This window comes from Adiantum capillus-veneris, chromosome 23 (assembly GCF_014529385.1).
Source record: "Adiantum capillus-veneris isolate H3 chromosome 23, ASM1452938v2, whole genome shotgun sequence".
NCBI classification, from domain to species: domain Eukaryota; kingdom Viridiplantae; phylum Streptophyta; class Polypodiopsida; order Polypodiales; family Pteridaceae; genus Adiantum; species Adiantum capillus-veneris.
Genome location: NC_140953.1, coordinates 133,101,886 through 133,114,229, shown reverse-complemented (window position 1 = coordinate 133,114,229; position 12,344 = coordinate 133,101,886). Strand labels below are relative to the sequence as shown.

Genomic DNA, 12,344 nt, shown 5'->3' with positions numbered 1-12,344 from the left:
AGGCAGCATTGGTTATTCCAATATGATCAAGCAATTAGCTTTCAAGGATATACTATCAATTTCTTCAAAGATAAACATGAATTGACTTTACACGAGCTTTCTCATGCGGAAAGAGTGATTTAAGCCTCAGGTGTACAAGTCAAATGACATGATACAGTGGATTATGAAGAGAATATGATTTTTGATGAAGATGCAGATATTATTATTAATGAATTTTTGAATTCATTAACTTCTTTTGAATCAATTGCTGAAGACAAAGATGATTTCAAGCAAGAAGGTTTTCCAAGTGATACTTCGTTACCAGACAAAGATAAGGAGATAGTTGCAAATTCAGAGTCTGAAGACGACTATGCTTTCTTTGATTCTTTGCTGGATGATGACAAGCCAATTGCAAGTCATGAAGTGATAGTTTTTGAAGATGATTCTGAAGAGTTTTGGGATTCATTATTGAAAGATGATTACAGTCTCACCCCAAAATCCTCTCCAGTGATTCATAAAGTTGAAGTTACCCCATCTGAAGAGTACCTTGAGAAGATTTCCTCTTCCGCAAATATTTTGCAGTAACTAGAAGATTTTGAATCAAAAGTCTTACATCGCATGAAGAATTTTGAAGATCAATCTCTTGTTGCAGTCAACCTGATTAAGCCAGATTCTTCTAAAAAGTCTTTGAATAATGCAATGACATGGGATTTAGCAGTCAATGCGAAAAGGGTTTGCAAGAAGCAAAGGCTCAAGACAAAGGTTTTCATAACTCAAAGATCGAAGATTTTTGAAGATTCAATGCTTTTCCAGAGTTCTATCAACATTAGAAGTCATTTCTTTGACACGGGCTCTCATTTTAAATGGGAGGGAATGTCATGATTGTGACTATAATAACAGGAATACATCTACTCCTAGTTGCATATACACGAAGTGCCATGCCAAGGAGAACCCCTGCGCTTGGATGGTCACACCCCTTCGCCCAAGAGACGTGTATCTTTGCCAAAAGCCACACACCCCTTCGCTCTATGGTTGCGACTCTTCACCCAATGGTTGCAGCTCTTCGCCGAAAGGATGTGTCTTTACGTCTAAAGTCATGTCTCTTCGCCAGGAGACGTCTTTTCATTTATGTCTCCCCTTCGCTCTATGGTTGCGACTCTTCACCCAATGGTTGCAGCTCTTCGCTGAAAGGATGTGTCTTTACGTCTAAAGTCATGTCTCTTCGCCAGGAGACGTCTTTTCATTTATGTCTCTTCGTCTCTTATATAAGGAGCCCTTGTATCACACATTCAAAACACAGAGTCTTCTAAGTCTTGTCTTGGAGTACAGTTCAAGTTTCTTAACTCTTAATCATGAGTTTAAGTACTTAATTAAGGATTAATACCTAGAATGCTTACACCTACAGAGGTCTCCTAGTGAGAGGGTTGCTACCCATAGAAAAACCGCACGTAATGCCACAAGCTTCAGAATCTTTGCACCACATAGGGACAAACCTAGACAAACAATTTAGAAATTTTGAGCACCATTAGGAAAATTTTGGACTCTCTAAGGGGCCCTATAAGGAGGTTTGACTTTGCCTCTCTTGTCTAAAGTGGGTAACCCACGGTGAAGTACATAAACACTTATTCAATACCCTATCAAAACATATCATTGGAAAGATCTTAAAAGTAGGTTCTAAATCCCCAAACCCAAATTCTGAAACATTTGGAGTTTATTTGTAGAAGGTATGGCTTCCCCACTCAAGTTGAAATGTGGGCAGAGATTCCATTTATAAGATGGAGTTGTTACATTAAAAAATGGAATCTTTTAGAATATAAAGAATTTGATGGCATGGTATATATCAATGGATAGATCTTGATGAGTATTTTCAAAATCCAAAAGGTCCAACAAGATTTAATTTCATTTGTAAGAATTTTATCGTACGTCCGTTTTGGATCAAAAAAAGAGAAAGTCAAAGTCAAAGTCAAAATAGAAGTCAAAGTTTTGATTACATTTGTGGGAATTTTATCGTATGCCCCTTTTGGATAAGAAAGAGAAAGTCAAAGTCCTTATAGAGCCCTTTGAGAGTCCAAATTTTTCCTAATGCAAGAAGCGGTTTTACCCAATCCTCATATAGTTTTAGAAAATGAAGCTCATAGTGCAAGATTCTCACAAACCCTTCTGAATGCAACATCAATAGGGAGTACATTTTAGAATCTTGGAATGCCAAACCGGAACAATGGTTATCCGACCACTCAAGGCCATTCCAACCACAAATACCCATTGAGCAGAATGTGATCCAACAAGTATTGGGCTATCTACCTCCTTTGGTCCAATACCAAATGCCAAACCAACAAAGCATGGTTAGACACTCACAAGTGTAAAAGTGGGTCAAGAAACCTTTAGTAGAAGCCGATATCCTTACGACCATGTCTCTCTCTACACGCAAGAGATGAGCAAGTCACGGACTTCAAGACGCAATATGAGGGCTTTGGACTAACGATGGAAGGAAAATCCTGACCCGGTTTCAAATTCTAGACCATGGCAAGTTCCATAACATTGAGGACCTCAATAAAGAACTCATTAAGAAATTCTCTAAGCAAGTCATCAAACACAATACATCTACCATGGTTCATAGCTTCAAACAGGAAGTAAGGAGACAAAGAAAGACATCGCAAATAGATTCAAGGGGAATGTTTATGCGGTGTTCCGAGGCTGAGTTTTTAGCTCAAAAGTACCGCATATTTTTTCGCGAAAGGGCTTCAAAACGCGCATCTCAAGAAGGATGCATACCTTAAGAGCATTCTCTAAGCAAGTCATCAAACACAATACATCTACCATTGTTTCATAGCTTCAAACAGGAAGATAAGGAGACAAAGAAAGACATCGCAAATAGATTCAAGGGGAATGTTAAGGCGGTGTTCCGAGGCTGAGTTTTTAGCTCAAAAGTACCGCATATATTTATTCGCGAAAGGGCTTCAAAACGCGCATCTCAAGAAGGATGCATACCTTAAGAGCTATACCACCCTTGAAGGCTACACCGGGAAACAATTCACGTAGAAAATAATTATGATATCTACAAGGATATTGACGTCTCTAGAAAATCTGGGTTGCAAAGGCCTCTATATCTCATGGCCGGAGCTTTTTTAGGTTATTTACGGGACGAGCGACAGGGAGTCATTGAACACTCATGGCTTGGACCGGATGGTTATTTGAGGGGGGAGAGTTCATTGGCGACTTTATGTTTCATGTCTTGTAACATGCATATGTGAGCAATTTGTGTTGCATTGTGATGTGCCAACCATTGAATATTCCCTAATGGATGAGATTACCTAGGGTAAGTAATTTTAAGTGCATTAAGAAATCCGTGGAAGATGAGTGCGGTCTGTGGTGTGATATTAATTTTACTACGGGCCGAAATATCAAGAGTTCCGATTTGGACGAAAGGAGAAGCAACTCCTTAACAAAAGAGCCGAAAGAACAAGCCAACTCCTTAACAAAAAGAAGAAAATTGATTGTCCCTCAGAATGACCCTCGAAAATTTTTGAGCTACTTGAGTTGTTTACCGATATGTTGTAATCGTGGACGATTACTTTCTTTCAGAAGGGGCATGTCCACAAATTGCTGACTTGTCAAGCCATTGAAGAACGGAGCCACTATGCAGATCCCGACTGAGGGCATAAACCCAAGAAGCAGAAGGAGTTGAAGTTCCACCAACTTATGGGACCCACCCCATTTGAATGGTGGCGCAAGTGACATAAAGGCATTAAAACAAAATCAGTGCCAGCTTTTGGGCCAGTAGCTTTTGAGTTTGAATACTTTTCATGTAAACTGCTTTTGGGCCTAGGGCCTTCAAATAAGAGGCTAGGGCTCATTCTCTAGCACTCTTTTGAGACAAGATGCAGAGCGTGGAGTACCGGCTTGTAATGTGTTGATGTAATATAAAGAAATACCGAAAGGGTTGCCAAGGTTTGGGGCCAATACTCTCTGGGGTGGAATTCCGCCACTCCGTGTCGCGTGTCGTCTCTCTCTGTTTCAGTTTCAGTTGTTATTGAAGTGCTAAAAACTTGTTGAGTCTGTTCTTTTCTATTGGCATGTCGTGTCTGTCTTGTGACAGCTTCCGTTTGTGACATTCCCAATGTGAGGAACCACATTGGCCATGCAATGCCCACTTGAACCTTTTCAAGGGTTTCGAGGAAAACAAGTAAAAATAAAATACATAAAAACATGTCGTAGATATTGAAAGAAGGCAACAGGAAAAATACACCTCTTGGTTACAGTGGCCATGTACATTTGAGACCTTGGCCGAGTATAAAGGCCAATATTTGAAAGGTTTTTTTAAGTTTAATCAAAACGATGTCAAAGAACTGAGTCGACTATCAGTTTCTATGTGAGCTCTTCTTCCCTCCACCTTCATCTTCATGCTACAATCTGCACGGTGCCGCACTAGAGAATCGACAACATCATCACGTTAGCCTCGAGCTCTTCTCCTTGCCAATGCCAACGTTGCAAGCAACGTAAGACCGCATGCGAGCATTCACCCACGAGCTTCAAGGTGAGTTTCTGAGCTCTACGGTTGTGCGAATCGACTTCCGTCAATTGCTGCAAATTCCCCTCCCTTAAAAGCACGCATAGAATCCTTAGGTTGTTGAAAACACCGCTGTCCAAGTGAGTTGTTTATCATCGAGAGCGATCAGGTTCAAGCCTCGTATGAGGTGGGATTGCAGATTTAAATGGTTGTGACAACCCTCTAGTTTGATTCCATGCAACCATGAGTCTTACTTAGTCTCGTATCGACATGTGATTTATGTTGGTCAAATTCAACTCCTGTTTTCCAGTTTTGCAAAAGAAGCATTGTTTGCTTTTAAAAGATTTATGTAAGCCTAAATCCAGCCCTGTGGCAGTGAATGTTTTTGTTTATTTCAGTCTAAAGCTCCTCAGTTGTTACTTGCAACAAAGCGAAGCTCGGGTCTGGAGTAACTCCAAATCTAACCATATGGCAGAAGTGTTTATTTCTGACTTAACATTCTTAACAACTGAAATAGAAGAGAGTAAGAAAGGAACAAGAGAGACTCACTTAGAAAAACGACCAGTGAGGCTTTTGCACAAGGTTGCTCTACGTGGCCGTCACCTATGCAAGGTAGTGCCCTTCTCCTGCTCATGGCTCCTCACTCGAGAGTTTTTCATCCCTGACATCCAACTGCACACTCCCATCCAAAACAAGAAATGAGGAACCAAGATAAATACCCTACCTTTTTCAACACCATGTTAAATCCAGTGTAAACTTGCAGGCTATGCCCTATTTGAAACAATGAAAAAAAAAACTCCTTAAAAATTTAAACAAGCAATTTAAAATCAGCACTAAGAAAGCCGATTACAATACTAAACTCCAACACATGGTGTAACAGGCTTTGAGCAAATCACTAAAGAACAAGGACAAAAGAGTTGATGTCTTAATACCCCTACTACAATACTGCCACCTCCAAAAGGAAAGTCCACTTGTGTGAACTTCTGTACCAGCAAGGGCATTGCTAATTAAAAATACCTTTTTGACAAATAAGGTACGAGGGAGACAACCCTCCTTCAATACGGTTTGTCTTTGGTTACAATCCAAAGACACATCGATAGTCCATGACGCCTTTGCACTCGGGCAACAAAAACCAGGACTTAGATTCAATGCCGTACACAGGGGGAGGGAATTTCCTAACTTCTTTCCCACATATTGATGAACTTGTCATGCATACAAAACCTTTGAAATCCACGACTTTTATCTCAAACAAGGAAAGAAAAAGAGAAAGAACTCGCGATACTCGTTGTCATATTCAGAATATGTTGCTACTTGCTCCCACAAGTAGGTATTTGCGTCCCTAGGCATGGGTTTCAGCTCCCAAATTCCAAACCCATGAAACTTGTCATCACCAAATTCCTCATCCAGAGTACATGGCATCAGCAACGCTGCAAGGAAAACTCGGTCGGCATACTTGAAAGCGCGGCTGTATCGCTGACGAGCATCAACGGGTTGGCGACCGTCACAAGGCATGAAGGGGAGCGAGGCGGATGCTCGTGTGTGTGTGTGTGGTGTGTGGTTGTGTGTGTGGTGTGTGTGTGTGTGTGTGTGTGTGTGTGGTGTTGTGTGTGTGTGTGTGTTGTGTGTGTGTGTGTGTGTGTGTGTGTGTGTGTGTACACGTGTGCGTGCGTTGTGTACATGTGTTGCATGTGTGGTGTTTTGTTGTTGTTGTTGTTGTTGTATTAAACTAGATACGTATACACAAAAGAACAAAAGGTTCAAAAGACAATCGGCTTTAGATAGCTGAACAAGGATTTGTACAGAAATGACTCAGTTTATGATTCATTAATGCATAGCATAATAAGAATGAGGTACCATTCTAATGATTTTATACGAAAGTAATAGGATTGTTAAGGTCATCCCCATTGAATCATTAAGGGTCTTCAGAGTCTGACTATAGCATGCTAAACCTTTTTAAGTCAAGAAGAATTCTCACCTGCATCCACATCAAGACAACAAATTTGTTAGACTTGGCTACGTATGGCAGGCTTCGAAGAACCTATCAGTGGTTATCCATGTCAAACTTAAAAATTATTGAACTAGTTACTATTCTAAATATTAAAGTTTTTAACAAATTTCAGTTTTTCTGCATTTTCTATAAAGAAATCCTACCATATGATCTTAAAAACTGCTTTTTTTAGTAACCATTTACTGTAAAAAAGTCAAACCATCCATAAGTTAACCAAAAATTGTATGCAATTCTTTGTTTTTGTACCTACAACATAATGTATGGACCAAAACTTGTATGCAATGCTCTGATTTGTAACTACAACATAATGTATGGACCAAAGTTGAGCCATTCAAATATTGGGACAAAAACTTCTAAGATGGAGAGAGTATATCTAAAGTCAACTTAGGAAATTAATAGACAGGGCTGTGTCTAATAGTTATAACTAAGGAAAGCTAAAGCAAAAATATTGTAAACTGATGAGCTGAAACTTAAGTCGACCATATAGGAATCATTAGAACAAAATCCAGCCAGCAGACCACACGTAGCAATCACATTTTTTTGTCAGAGTGCAAAAATTTAACCATAACCCAACTACCTCCCATATTTGGGTAGTTAAAGAGAGGTTAGTGTCAATCCATCAATCCAAAACGTGACTGCATGAGTAGATTGGTAGCCAAATAGTATCAAAATATTATCAAAAAAGTTTCTTCAGAGCCAATGTTGATGTGCAACAAACTATCAGATGAGAGAAACCCGTCAAAATCTAGGTCGGGGAAAAATCCTTGTTTCAAGAGTCAGAATCAGTAAAAAGCCAGCAAGAGCCAGAATCCAAATAACTAATCAAATACTCAGTCAGATTTGAGAGCTAGGACTACAGTACGAAATCCATAAGCATCACTAACCAGCTGAGAGTATGAACCATGCTAGTAGGTCTTAACAATTCATACCAAGGTCAAGCACAACTCAAGACCAGTAGTAGAGTAGGCCAGGTTTATGTTTCAAGCATATTCCAAGCACTACAGTCTGAAACAGTCAAAGAATGATACAAAAGTTTAACAGAGAATTCTTTTTAACAATTATCAAAATTACTAAGATATTATATATAGCCTCCCCAATTATAGCAACCCATTGTCAGTAGGATGTCCGACATCAGTAAGATGACAACCAAAAGTAAGGTGAAATCTGATTGTCCTAATCAAAAAAACTAGCCAAAGAACATCATTCTTCCGAGAACATTAGGCCAAACATCATCCAAAATAACTGCCATGACATTTAAGCTTATCGAACATGATGTAAATAATCCAAAAAGAAGAAAAAAAGTATTGCAGGTGTTGTCGTAAAATCTAATATCTAACCAACCCAAATGATTTTCTCATATTAAATTGATCATTTAATGTGGAATAATAAACAGGACGAGAATTATAATATAGACGTGTGCTTTTAGATCTATCTCAACGCGGGGCCAATGGTAAAGGGGTCCACAAAGAGCAAGGATAGCTAATGGAGCTTAAAGACCTTAGGATTAGCTTTATTAAAGACCTCCAAAGGTTAGTGTTAAAACGTCCTTTGATTTTAGGTAAGCTAGGGCTGAGCTTGAGGTGGGAACCCGACCCAAGCATGCTTGTCGTGCTTACTGACTAAGATGCTGAGGTGCTTGTCGTGCTTGATGACTAAGGTGCTTGATGTGCTTATCATGCTTGATGACTAAGATGCTTGAGGTGCTTGCCGCCAACTAGGGAGCCTGAGGTGATTTGTCATGCTTGCTAACTAAGGTGCTTGGGGGTAAGGTGTCCAAAAAGTCAAATCCCATCCCTACAAGAGAGGGGGTGAGCCCTAAAGCTAGGGGGATGAAGAGAACACACACACTCTCACACAAGGCAAGATTGGTACATAGAAAGCAAAAGGAACACTTGTCAAGCTCCTCCTCATGTTGCCCTCGTGGTGTGCCTAAAGCCTATTGGTCGGCCTTCCATGGGGTCCAATGATAATTTAGTGAATTTAATTAATTTCTTTTGCATTTATCAAATGAGAGATGGCCTCTCAAAGACCAAGGATAGCTAGTGGAACTTAAAGACCATAGGATTATCTTCCTTAAAGACCTCCAAAGGTTAGTGTTAGAAAGTCCTTTGATTTTAGGTAAGCTAGGGCTGAGCTTGAGGTGGGAACCTGGCCCAAGCTTGATGTGCTTGTCGTGCTTGCTGACTAAGATGCTTGAGGTGCTTGTCCTGCTTGAAGACTAAGGTGCTTCATGCTTGATGACTAAGATGCTCGAGGTGCTTGCCGACTAGGGAGCCTGAGGTACTTGTGGGAACACTATCGAGGCTTGAGGTGCTTTGTCATGCTTGTTCACTAAGGTGCTTGCTAAGATGTTCAAAATGTCAAATCCCATCACTACAAGAGAGGGGGTGAGCCCTAAAGCTAGGGGGATGAGAGAAACCACACACACCCTCGCACAAGGCAAGCTTGGTACAAAGAAAGCAAAAGGCACACTTGTCAAGCTCCTCCTCATGTTGCCCTCATGGTGTGCCTAAAGCCTATTGGTTGGCCTTCCAAGGGGTCCAATGATAATTTAGTGGATTTAATTAATTATTTTTGCATTTATCAAGTCCTGTCTCTCAAAGGGGAAAGGGGGACACTTGTCCCAAGACTACCCTTGTTGCTTGTGATGCATCCTACATGTGATTGGTTAGTCTTGCAGGGGTCCAATAAGCTTCAAGCGTGAGCTACAAGGGGGGTCCGACCAAGGAAGCTAGGGGTATGCTTGGGGGGGTATACTCTCCCACTTCTCATTGTGTGAAGTGCAAAGTGCAAGAGCTCCATCTCCTTCTCCAAGCTAGGAGAGAAGTTGAGAGCCTACACCAACACTCTTGGCTATGGGATGAAAATCCAACCAAGAGCCACGCTTCAATGCTTAAGCTTTTCATCTTCTCCATCTTCATTACTATGCTATTATGTATGCTAGAAAGAAGAGTGATGATAAGTGAGGAACTAATTCTTTCTCCTATGAAATGTTTCTTCTTCCTCTTCCCTACCCTCATTCTTACTAGCTCTCATCCACCTTCGAAGGTGTTTGAGACCTTGGGTTGAGGTTTGGGATAGTTATGCTTTTTGCAAATTGTATGTACCAAGTCTCTCTTGATGGGAGAAACTATAATACAAATGCCTATTGGAGGGGGGACCGGCTCCACATAAATCGGTCCTCAATTGTTGTTCATATTCTCTAAACTCTCTCTCTTGCAAAAGTATTATTCATCCCAAGTTAAGTAGATTCTATGTTTATGTTCCTACCATCAATTAAGTTCACCTCTATGCTCACAAAGTATTTCCAAAAGAGTGCTATTTCTAATTTCCACTACTCTCAAAGGTTCATGGGCCATTTCCATTACATTGGTATCAGAGCATTTGGTTTTTTCTTTTCTTGATTAAGAAGAGAGGTCCTTAAGTAGCCTATAAATGGTTGATTTTGTTAATTATATTAGGGTAATTGGGATTGGGATCTATTATCAATTTTTCTGAGCCCACTATGTAGGTTATGGTGCACACCTCAGGAGATTTGGACTTAACAATGGGGTCGTTTTAGACTAGCTACGGCCTTCTTTTCTTTACCATTATTAAGCATAAGAAGTCCGAAAGGAGCCATCCCTCGGACAATTCTGCAATATTAGACCCACTCCACTACTCTATATAATTAACCACTTCGAGCCGTGGGTGTAGATAAGTGATGATTTTCAAAGGCTAAGAGGAGTGGAAATAAGGTTTTGAATTGCCAAAGCATCCACTAAGTTTGTACACAGATTTTGTTAATATGGGCTGACTCGATAACCAGAGAGTTAGAATGAACATTGATACTTCGATTTTGCACATGAAGGTGCTAATTATGAAGCCCCTGTTTGTCATCATCTTGTCACTAGCTTGCAGTAAGCTATGGGAAACCCTGCTTTGCAAGCTGAAGTTACTCAACAACTTTGCATTTATGGGGTCTCCTTTCCTCTCAAGAGGGAGAGGTCTGAGGAGGCCTCTTGAAGGACCCCAAAGAAGACTCTCTCCCATACGAGAGGAGGAATCCAAAGGAGCAAGAAATAATGAAACTTTAAGTTTTTATGAAGATGTGGTGGCCCCATGAAAACGGCGGATCGCCAACTCCTCCCGAGAGGAAACGTCCAACCCACAGTTCTTCTCCTTATCACTCAGAAAGGGGAGAGAGGAAACAAAGGAAGAAACGCCAAGAAAGAGGTCACCCTCTTCTCCTTCTTCTTCACCTTCCTCGTCTTCTGATGATAAGATATATGATTTTCTCTAGAGAATACAAGGGGGAGTGAGGACATCGTTAATCATACCCTACATGGCAAAGGTCACAAAAGCTCAAGAAGTTCAAAGAGGGGGAAAAGAGTATCTCTTTTCTCATCTATGATGGCACCTTTGGTGCCATGAAAAAGTATTGGCCTTCATCCAACAATTTGATGCGGCCTTTGGAGACGAGGGCTTCATGGATTCCTCCAAGATACACCATGTAGCTATGCACTTCCAGAAATTTCTCGTCAATGGTGGCTAGCCTTCATGGCAATGGCGAAGCCCAAAGACATGGAAAACTCTATGAGTTTCCATCATGAATCAATTCCTTGCAAGCGATGCAAAGTACAAAGTGCTTACTGAATGGCGCAGTTTGAAGCTTCTCTCTCATGAGTCTATCCCACAAATATGTAGACAAGTTTTGGGATTTACATCTCAAGGTATTGTCTTTGAAAAGATAGGCTTCGCCAAGAAAAAGCAACAATTCTGTGTAGGTTTACTTGAAGAGATGGGCCAAATACGTTAACTGTCAAGGCCCGATTCTATCATTAAAGTAATCCATCACACCATGGTTGCTTAGTGCATCAATTTCCAACAAGGGGCTAGACGGTATGTCAAGCCCATGGAAACAAAAGACAAAAATGATGCAAACGGTGAAAACCAATGCCAAAAATTCTTCCAAGGCAATTCCAAAAACAACAACAGCAACAATCGGTCCAAGGAGAAGGGAGTTACAAAGGTGAAAACAACTCTCTCATGAAGAGCTTGAAGCTTTTTGCAACGACCATAAATGTTTTTAAGTGTGGGGAGCAGGACATGGCTATCATTTCTTGCCCCAAGAGAAATACTCGCAATGAGACTTCTAGAGCTTCCACCATCACTACAAGAGAGGGGGTGAGCCCTAAAGCTAGGGGGATGAGAGAGAACACACACACCCTCGACAAGCAAGCTTGGTAAAGAAAGCAAAAGGCACACTTGTCATGCTCCTCTCTCATGTTGCCCTCATGGTGTGCCTAAAGCCTATTGGTTGGCCTTCCAAGGGGTCCAATGATAATTTAGTGGATTTAATTAATTATTTTTGCATTTATCAAGTCCTGTCTCTCAAAGGGAAAGGGGGACACTTGTCCAAGGACTATCTCTTGTTGCTTGTGATGCATCCTACATGTAAATTCGGGTCCTCAATTGTTGTCATATTCTCTAAACTCTCTTCTGTTGCAAAAGTATTGTTTATTCCAAGTTAACTAATGCTATGTTTATGTTCCTACCATCAATTAAGTTCACCCTCTATGCTCACAAGTATTTCCAAAAAAGTGCTATCTCTAATTTCCACTACTCTCAAAGTTCATGGCCATTTCATTACATTGGTATCAGAGCTTTTGGTTTTTCTTTTCTTGCTTAAGAAGAGAGGTCCTTAAGTAGCCTATAAATGGTTGATTTTGTTAATTATATTAGGGTAAGTGGGATTGTTGATTTTGTTAATTATATTAGGGTAAGTGGGATTGGAATCTATTATCGATTTTGTTGAGCCCACTATGTAGGATATGGTGCACACCTCAGAGATTTAGACTTAACAATGGG

At 40.5% G+C, this 12,344-nt stretch overlaps 1 pseudogene; it reads right to left on the bottom strand.

Moving 5' to 3' along the window:
• Positions 1–5,437: 5,437 nt before the first annotated feature.
• LOC147428602 (uncharacterized) lies at positions 5,438–5,998 on the bottom strand (annotated as a pseudogene).
• Between the last annotated feature and the right edge of the window lie 6,346 nt (positions 5,999–12,344).